We start from the raw sequence: 10,625 nt of genomic DNA, 5'->3' as shown, positions 1-10,625 counted from the left end.
TCGAATCCCGCCATACCTTCTCCGCTATGCAATCTGGTTTCAGAGCTGGTCATGGGTGTACCTTAGCCACGCTCAAGGTCATAAACGATATCTTAACCGCCATCGATAAGAAACAATACTGTGCAGCCGTATTCATTGACCTGGCCAAGGCTTTCGACTCTGTCAATCACGAAATCCTCATCGGCAGACTCGACAGCCTTGGTTTCTAAAATGATTGCCTCGCCTGGTTCACCAACTACTTCTCTGATAGATTTCAGTGTGTCAAATCGGAGGGTCTGTTGTCCGGGCCTCTGGCAGTCTCTATGGGGGTGCCACAGGGTTCAATTCTTGGACCAACTCTCTTCTCTGTATTGTAGGAGTAAGTGACATATGTAGGTAGATATCACACTATTAAACAATAGACAGGTAAATAGTATAAGAAGGCAGATGTGAATGCATTTGCCATTCTGGTAAATACAGGAAACCGAAGATTGGCAGATGGTGTGGTGGTAGCGAACCGCATGTTGACAGGGGTCATGGGACCGTGGTGATGGAGGTCTACTGGGGGATGTTCTGGCCCTCTGACCCTTGTATATTCTCCATTGTGCTGGCGGGTTGACCAGACATGCGGGCGCCTACAGGGCGCTTTGACACACTAGATTTATAGTCTACTCATTCCACTAGAAAAGCATACATACCAGAGAAATATGCCTGGGGTGGCTGGACACTTAGACCCATTAGACACATAGTCTGCTGATTCTTTAAAGAGATACACATGTCAGAGAAATATGTGTTTAGGCCACTTAGACCCACTAGAAATATAGTCTGACCAGTCCATTATGGACATACATGTCAGACACACAGGCACATGAAGAAAGTTGAGACACTGGGATAGAGGGTCCGGCCACCATTATAAACTGATTGAAGGCAGATGGTGGTGAATGACTTCATAGGGGACGGACAATACTATGTGGGTATAAATATAAAGAGCGAACTAGTGCTCTGGGGGTGTGTGTTCCGTGGGACTTCAGAGATGGTTATACTATTGTAAATAAAAGCATGTTTTGATTTCACAAGTTCTGATAAAGCGTTATATTTCTGAGATGATTTTCCACGACATATTTGGCGAGCTGAGCCAGGAGGGACAGGGACTGAGGAATGGCGTCCAGGGCTGGAGATAGTTTCTTTGGACAATCTTGCAAACACTATGGCCACAACTATAAAAAGGTAAGCTTGTTCTTACATAGTTGAAATGTTTGTATGGATTGCTTCAGAGATCCTGTCTCAGCGAGAGAGGCGCCATGTAAGTCTCTCTTTCAAATTTCCTAAAAAGAAACCAGTAAAAACGAAAGAACTTTTGAATTCAAATAAATTTGCATGTATGTGTAATTTGGGGAATTGTATTAAATATAAATGCATGTGCATGTATAGAGAATGAGTGAATAGGCGATGTGAACTTTGCTTGTGTTAGGTGTTTAGTGGAGCATGCGCTCGTTCTGATTAGACCGTTCGAATGTGTAGCTTAAATGATGTGCTTGTTTGTGCCATCTGGCTGAGATGGCTGGCTATAATGTCGGACAGCTCATACGGTAAAAACAGATAATGTAGGTAGAAAATCCTGTGATACCTCTTCAATAAAATTAGTAGAAGGAATGCTTGGACAGGTTACTTATGAATAATGGCTCTAAAGATAACAGAGAACTGCATAAATAAGTAGTTAGAAAGCCACCGCTCTTTAAAAAAGGAACATTTTTAAAGAGGTCTGATTGGGTGGATATTTAGTAAATAAATACTTCATGGATACCGCCCCAGAACGGGGGACTGAACGGATGAATATTTAGAAGGCAGGAAAAACGTTAGCCCGATTGTGCGGCGTTCAACTGCAAAAGTAGCTTATAAATATTAGGTTGTAGGAAAACGTTAGCCCGATTGTGCGGCGTTCAACTGCAAAAGTAGCTTATAAATATTAGGTTGTAGAAAAAACGTTTGCCCGATTGTGCGGCGTTCAACTGCAAAAGTAGTTTATACGGTCGAAACATAAATCAGTAGTTAAATAAATATTTCATGGTTAACGCTCTGAAAGGAGGACTGTACGGATGAATATTTAGGACGTTTGCCCGATTGTGCGGCGTTCAAATGCAAAAGAAATCCTGCGAATAAAAAACCGCTCTGTCTAGCTAACAGGGTTTTGTAATTCAGTAGGTCACGCCACAATACTACTCTAATAAAAGAAGAAAAGATCAGTATTGGGGGGTGGGTAGGATATGAAGACAAGCTGATCAGATTAGACAGTAGTCTCTCGTCATATCGTAGAAATCCTATTAGCCTAGGCTTATGTTGAACAAAGGGATTAAGTAAATAAAGAAAGAACTGAGTTGTTTTGAGGTAAAAACAAAGGGATTGAATGAACGGATGAAACATAAAAGGATGAATGATAATGTTGTAAGAAATGAGTAGATCTGTGTAGAGATAGAACATTAGGAAGAAAGAAAGGACAGGTTGGGTTGTGTGTGTGTCTGTGACCAACTGCTGGTAGGAAGAGGCATGCGCAAGCCTTTCTGACAGTTAACTGAGTGTAATTTGAGAAGGAGAGTGCAGTTAACTGCTATTAGGCAGATGGAATGAAATTAAGGAACATCGAAGTAAAATAAGTTATAATCAAGGATAAAAACACTGATGTGATAAAGTAATAAGCGACCATAGTAGAATACTAAAAAAGGTGTTAAAATAAATAACCATAAAGATAATAAAAGAGGATTAAACCAAATAGTGTGTAACAAGACAGAAAGTAGAATCGTCGATAAATTGAAATTGTACTATAAAGTTAAAAACGAATCTAGGTTAGTTAAGATAAATAGTGATAAATAGTGAAATTCAGGACAGATTAAGGATTCACGAACGGTGTAACAAAGGAAGAGGAAAAAAGAGGCCGTCGATCACTCTGTACCCACAGAGACTGCGGTCTAAAAATAGCCTGAAGGACAGAGACCAGAATATGAGAAGTTTGTTTCACTAAAACCGTGAATCGGGAATTAAACAGTAAAATGGGATAAAAGACAATGAAATATTAGGAATATAGAGAAGAGGTAAGATAGTATAGACAAAATAAATTAATAAAGGTAAACGTAAGATGTTAGATAGAGATCTTAAAGGAGCGGGCAGTGGACTGGTGTGACTCAGTTGGTAGAGCATGGTGCTTGCAACGCCAGGGTTGAGGGTTAAATTCCCATGGGGGACCAGGATGAATATGTATGAACTTTCCAATTTGTAAGTCGCTCTGGATAAGAGCATTTGATAAATGACTTAAATGTAATGTAAATGTAATCATAAAATTGATTAGAATTATAAAATGAATAAAAATAGTGATATCTGTAAAGGGAAAAACACAGTGATATTTGAAGTACTGTCCTAGAATAAGACATTAAGTCATCTGTAGTATTCAGAAATAATGTCTGTACTATATAGAGTAGGTTTCGATAAAATAAATTAAGTGATGTGACAAATGAATTATTAATTGGAAAGGGGATTAGCTTTACCTCGGAAAAATAGTAAATAAAAGGTGTATAATACATGTGAGTATTTAGGAAAAATAAATAAATAAACAGTCACATGGGACCAAAATGTGAAGCTCGATTTGCAGGCGTTCTGATGTCAACATTATATGATCAGAAAATACATTGCGATGAGGTTGTGTGTGTGGTTCCTCTAGTCCTCGCAGACGTGCGGGTGATTGGCAGAACTATTGACAAGATCTAAGAACCAATAAGAAAATAGCTCTCTGTTCTGGATATAGGTATATCGGGTATGGGAAAATTAGTGTAATGTGACATTAGAACTTAGTACGGTAGTAGGAAATGCCGCTATACAAGAGTTTATATCGTTGTCAAAATAACAAACAACTAATCGGTTTGAGGTTAGTGAGAATGGAATTTTTTACTTGTCGGTGTATAGTCTCTGAGCGAACAATGAGTGTTTCATAGAGATTACAGTTTATATGTGGTCAAGAAGAAGTATTAGATCACGTTTGACTTGACATCTAGTAGAGTAACGACGGAATTTTAACTGTTAGACATTCTATACCACAATTCTCTGGAACTGTTAAAGACGCTTTAGAATAAAATCTATGGATAAGTAAAATTATTGGTTTGCTGACTAAAAAGTAACATTGTGAATATTAACGATATGTACACTTTCTTTTCCAGAAAGAATAAGGGGAAAAAAAGGGTTTTTTAATCTTCTCTGGTCAACAATGTCATTGGAGACTGCATTACTGTGGAAAGCAGTTAAAGTCAGCCGCTTTAAAAATAAAAATATCTGGATAAGGCTAAAACATGGAGTTCTGGATGAGTGAGTCCAGTTCGTTTGCTATTATTAGCTTATGGTTCACTAGTGAGTACACCATGTACTGGGAATGAATATGCATTAGTAGATATATTGGAAGGGTTTTTTCCAATTCAGTTTCAAATTGGGTATGCAAAAGGATGAACATGTTTTTGAAAAATGTATTTAAGTTGCTCCTAAAGAAAGGGGGAGTGGAAACATATTAATGGTGTCAAAATGCCCTGAATCCTAGGAATTTCCTGTGAAAGACTGATCACCTTTTACTAGAAATTGTTGAAACAGGTGGGATTTACTTATAAAATGTTTAAGACACCAGACTCTATTCAAACTGTATAATTACTTTGAAAATCTATTATGTCTCTGGGAAAATTATGAAGAGTTGTACCCTTAAATTGAATAAGTTATTCGAATAGGTTTATTTTTATTTTTATTTTTGATATAACATGGGTTCATAGGTAAAACTATCAGTTCCTTGGGGTTATGGTCTTTGGGTAAATACACAAATGTGTTTTGTTCATTATGCATATAAAAAGTGTTGAAAGTTATTCCAACGGGTTTATTGGAGTGTGAGTTTGTGAGGGTTTTTGTTGATAAATACATCATCTGTAATTCATCTGAGAGAACACTGGTGGAATAAGGGAGTTATCATAAGAAGGTAACGTCAGAATGCTTTAAGGCATGGGAGAGAATATCACCACAAGTGGGTGTGGAGCTCAAACCCACCCTAACCGACTGAACAGTGAGGGACAACTGTGTCTGATGACCTGTGAACTGTATCTAAAAAAAAAAGACATGCTGAAATGATATGGGCCAGGGAGAGTAATGACTTAAAGGATTGGGGTACTGATCTTTTTATTATCAGGCCACAAATGAGAGAAGAACTGAGACAACGGGGCTATTGGAAAATAGATAATACTGGTATTTAAAGTGTTTAGTATAAATGTTAATTATTAAAGGGATGTTGTGTATTGAATAGATAAGGTCAAATTTGAGTTAAAGTAAACACTAAGGACTGTTATCCTGAATATTGGGTTGGAAAATGTATTTAAGAAATAACTGTTTAGTTATTTAGATATAGAACTGTTTAAATTTAATAGGCCTAGGGAAGCTCTGGAAACTAATCCTGAGACAAGGTGGTTGACAAAACTTACAGAATATTAGATTAAAGTTATTTTTTTTTTTTTGTTTGTTTTTTTGTTTTATAATGTCATTGGAATTGGAATGATAAAATCTAATGTTTAATTGAATAAAAAGATAGTATGTTGTGCGATGATACCCAAGAATGAAGAAGAAAGAGACCAATAATAACATGGGCATAGAATGAAACAGATGGACGTTTTCTCCAGGTTTAATTACATTACGAATAGTGGAAATTTATTGCAAATGTGTAATTATTATAATTTTTTTTTTTTTTTTTTTTTTTTCTCTTTTTCTCGTTTGGTCAATTTATTTTTGTTTTGAGGAACATAAGGTTGTGTATATGTTCCTGAGGAGGGATTGATACTGATATCAATGATATATAAATTGACTTAAGGATGTTTTAAGTATGTATCAAACAATGGCTGTTATGGGTTAGGGGACTCATAAATGAAGGTAATGGTAGTGAAGGGGTGTTATTTCTAGAAACTATGTATAATAATAGAGATAATTCACAGAAAAGGAAAGACAGCTGACTGTGTAAAATATAGGGAAAATTCTAAAGTAAATAGAACAATTCACATATCTAAAGATATGGTAAAAAGAATAAGTGGTGGCATTTTGAACACTAGAGCAAAAGTTTAAGAAACTTATTACTTAGTTTTGATAGGATTGGATATTAATCCAACTGGAAGACATTTGACTGATTACATGTTAGTGTACAGCAGTTGATGTAGGGAACATCATTTGACTATCATTGAATATTTCTGTGGCAGGAGGCCAGGTATTTGAGGCAGAATGGTTACATAGGTGTCACGCCCTGGCCTTATTATTCTTTGTTTTCTTTATTATTTTAGTTAGGTCAGGGTGTGACATGGGGAATGTTTATGTTTTGTTGGTTTTGGGTGTTTATTTGGTAAAGGGGTTATGGGGTGTAGTAGATGGTTTTGTGTTGAGTGTATATGTCTAGAGTTGTCTATGTAGAACGTTTGTAGCCTGTGTGTGTATGTGCACAACGTTATTTAGCTTCACGGTCGTTTGTTGTTTTGTATAGTTTGTATTAAGTGTTTCGTGTTTATTTTTCGTCATCTTTAAAAAATAAAAGAAGATGGCTTATTTTCCAACTGCTGCGTTTTGGTCCGTCAATCCGCCACACGATCGTGACAATAGGGCTGTTATTAAAAATTAAGATTTAGTGATCTTGCTAATGTTGTCAGGAAATAACCCATGTGTTAGTGTGTATGTCCTCAGGAAAAAACAGCCAGAAATGGAAGGGCTTGGGCTGCATTCTGGAGACTGAGTGTACATCAAGATACACCAGGCTGGTGGTATACTTCTTACAACACTGCAGTGGTAAAGTTCTTCTTGTCTCTCTTTGGTGGGTGCATAAGTCTCACGAGAAGTAAGGTCCAGCTGAATAATGGGTGAGCTTGAAAACACCATGACAGAGGATGTGGAATCAGAGAGAGAAAGAGAGAGAGATTAGATTCCACTATAGACATACTGGGTTGAGTTTGGAGGCTACTTGTTTTATTTTTAATACATCATGTGAAAGAGAATGGATGATAGGATATTATACTCTAAACAAACATGTTAAATGGAGTGATATGAAAGCATATACAGTGTTGAATTAATTCAAGAAGAGAGAATGTTAATTGTAGGTTATGCACATGATTATCAGTTGAAATGGAGTAGATGGGAAACTAAGTAAAAATGACATGATTTGGGAACACCTCTCAGAACCTGTGGCCGAAAGGGGAAGACTGGGTGGAAGCATGAGGAAGCTTTTTAGGGCTTTTATTTTTGTGGAGTCCAGCAGAAAAGTATCCTGGAGGCATAGAGTCAGGTAAAGAGAGAGTGGGAATTGTCATGGTCTCAGATTTCAGTTTGCATGAATATATTTATGCATAACACATAACATTGTCAATGCTGTTATGTTTTGTCTGTTGTTTTCCAAGTCTTATGTTTAGGAAACCAGAAGGAGAGGGGTTCGCCAGCTTCAGCTGGAATGTCTGTTTGTGGTGTGATGAGTGATGGAAGTAAGAGGATGTATGGTGCAATCATAGAACAGAGGCCATAAGTCTCTAAGTATGAATGCTTCACAGAAAGTAGGCAGAAACCTGAACCAGGATGAGAGGTTCTGCGTCTGATGATCCAAGGGGACCAGAAGGACCTCTCCCAGTGATACCAGGAGATCTAGTCCACGTTGGAGGGATCCGGAGGAAGTGGGATCAACCGAGGAGAGATGGACCCTATGAGGTGGCCAAAGCAACAAGAACGGCCGTCCAAGTGAAAAGAAGCCAGACGTGGTACCATCTGAACCACTGCAGCTGAGTCCCAACAGAGAGAAGGATACAACCACATAGAGATGAGGACACAGAGGATGCTGATTCACCAGGAGGGAGCCTGGAGGGAGCAGGAGCAGCGGAAACGATTGAGACGCCAGGGAGGAGCCAAGAAAACAGCAAATCAAGTGAAAGCCAAAATATGACACGTGCACCGACTAATGCACCCAGAAGAGGAGGAGGAGGCCTCACAAGGAACAGAATAAGAACGTTTCTTCCCTAAAATTGAAACTCTTCCAGATGGAAGCTAAGTCCGGCCTGAGGAGGGAGCCTCAGGTGAAGAAAGAGGAGGAAAAGTCCCGCAAGCTGAAGAAAATGGGGATACCCTACAATTGACTTTTAAACTTTTGAATGGCCTCCTTTACAGACAATTGATGTTAGAACAACAAAAGAATAATGACATTGACATAACAGAAGTAACAGTGAATGCTAGTATAGAAATAACAGACTAATGCACAATCAAGATGTATGGTGGAAGCAGGAAGAGAAGAATGGAATCAGCCGAACAATCCAAAAAGACTGACAAGGTTAGAATCTATGTTCCACCTCAATTTATAACAGAAGCAGGAGAACTGAAGTCTATCTCAATCATAAGGATCAAACCCTTATCGGAGATTGCACTCTGTGGATGGACACATCACCAAACAAAGGGAGAAGTCGTTTGGGACCCGAAAGGATGTGACCTGACATTAATCAAAGAAAAAGACGAGAGGGTGCTCATCATGAATCAGATTGAACCAGTTGAAGGTGAAGAATTAATAGTTGAAATAACAAGAACAACAGTGACCGAAGGGAGTAGCACCACGGTCATTAAGATTGATCCTACCCCTGCACATGAACAGGAAGAACCTGTGACAACAACAAGGGTGGCGGCTGCTGTGACGACCACAGTAGCTACCACTAGATGACATCGACTGCCTTTACCAAGCAGACCACCGTGCCAACAAAGCAACCTGAGACATCAGTCAGAGTTTTTACTGATATTTGAAACTTTCTGATAAACTCTAATGATCTACCTCAAGATAAGAACATTGAAAAAGCAACAGAATTAGATATATCAGAATCAGAACCACTCAAGGACACCACATGAGAAGAAGTAGTGAAGATGGAGTGATACGAATGGGCTAAGTATATGGCAAACAGACACAGAATGGACAATTGTATTTTGTGAAGAAAATCACCTTTGTCTGATCTTTTAATAGTTTCTGAATCATTTAAAACCTGTGTAAGTTGGAAAAATGACTATTGTACCAATAGAAAGTATTCTATTCTCTTGTGTGACATAAAATGTAGGATTGCTCTGGGTAAGGACTAGGGGTAAAACTATGTTGAATGAGACCATGCTGGGAGACAATGATTGTGCTGCCTATAACATTAGAACTGGATTAAATGTACCTCAATTAGACAGAGGTACCGTGGTTAAAGGAAAATATGAATGTTTTTACAGACACCACACCGAAGGAATTGATGTAGGAAACACCACTGTAGAATGTGATACTATTTGGGTGTTGGAGAATGTGGGAGTTCGTAAAAGTAATGATAAAGGGTTGATTATGAATAGAAAAGGGTTGTGTGGTCACATAACTCAGGTTGCGCCATCTCTTACTATGTTGAAAAATCAAGACAGAGGTATTGCTGATAGTTTCTGGATGTGTGGAAAAAACTAACTGTTGAATGTATTGCCTGATGGATGGATTGGTCCTTGTGCCTTAGTTAGAGCAATTAAATAGGTTACTATTATTGAATCACTCCATGATGACTATGTTAAACCTAGAGTTAAAGTGGTTTATGATAAGGATCCTGAGGTATACCTTAATGCAATTGGACTGCTTAGAGGTCTACCTAGGGATTTCAAGGCCAGAGATGAGGTTAAATCAGGATTTGAATCTATATTTCTGTGGATAATACCAAATAAGAACTTAAAGTGGGGATTCATGTTTGCTAGGATGACCATCATGTTGGGAGGAGGGTTGTTGGCTTTGGGTATTGCATTTTGTTGTGTTATACCCCTGGTAAAGTCAATTGTGGTTCAGACAACAGTTAAATAGATGTCTGTAAGGAGAGATGACCCTCCTGTGGTGATTGATCCTGTACCGGGAAGCCCAGGCAAGTATACTAATAAGTATGGAAAGCCTTGCAATGCGGTTGGAGGACCTCTTGACTGCCCCTTTGGTAACCCTAACTGTCTCTATGAAGTGATTGGAGGTGGGGGAGGGGGGGTCATGCGTGTCATGGTTTCCATGTATATGTTCAATTACCCAGTTCAGATTAATGTTTACTCATACATGTCCACAAAAAGTGTAATTTGCGTCACAATTGCAAGTGGTGTACACAAATTCATGAGGATGGTCATTATCATCACCTAGAACCTTTTTTCTGTCAAAGTGTCAAAAAGGAGATTGTCTTATATGTAAGGATGAGGACTGTGGTCTTATGTAAAGGGGTTTTAGCATATCTATTTTGCCTAATGCTTTGTGTTCTTTGTAACCTCAGGCAGGGATTCATACTACATGCTCATTGCTTCATCAAAATATAATGGTTGATTATTAGTATTTTTTATTTTAACTAGATCTTTCATTCCTATTTTATGTTATTAATTGGAGATGTTTGGTCTAGTTGGGTTTTGTAAGAATATTATGTTTCAATTGGATCTTTTCTTCCTGTCTGTGTTTATGTATTGGAGATGTTTGGTACAAGTGATTTGTAAGCTTTATTTTGATAATGTTTTAGTCAATTGTTGGTATTGATATCTACTCTCTCTTTATGTCATTTTTAGTATGGTTTTTGAGGTTAATTACCCTCAAGAGGAGGGATTATATAGGA

At 38.0% G+C, this 10,625-nt stretch overlaps 1 long non-coding RNA gene across 1 annotated transcript; it reads left to right on the top strand.

The window, feature by feature from the left end:
* The first annotated feature begins 239 nt into the window (after positions 1 to 239).
* Positions 240 to 8,218, top strand: LOC129862850 (uncharacterized). Its single transcript, XR_008760832.1, has 2 exons — positions 240 to 6,267; positions 6,628 to 8,218. It is a non-coding gene; the product is annotated as an uncharacterized LOC129862850 (long non-coding RNA).
* Positions 8,219 to 10,625: the final 2,407 nt, after the last annotated feature.

The sequence above is a fragment of the Salvelinus fontinalis genome, chromosome 1 (assembly GCF_029448725.1).
Source record: "Salvelinus fontinalis isolate EN_2023a chromosome 1, ASM2944872v1, whole genome shotgun sequence".
NCBI lineage: Eukaryota > Metazoa > Chordata > Actinopteri > Salmoniformes > Salmonidae > Salvelinus > Salvelinus fontinalis.
Note: the sequence above shows the minus strand (reverse complement) of the source record. Positions and strands in the feature narration are given on the sequence as shown.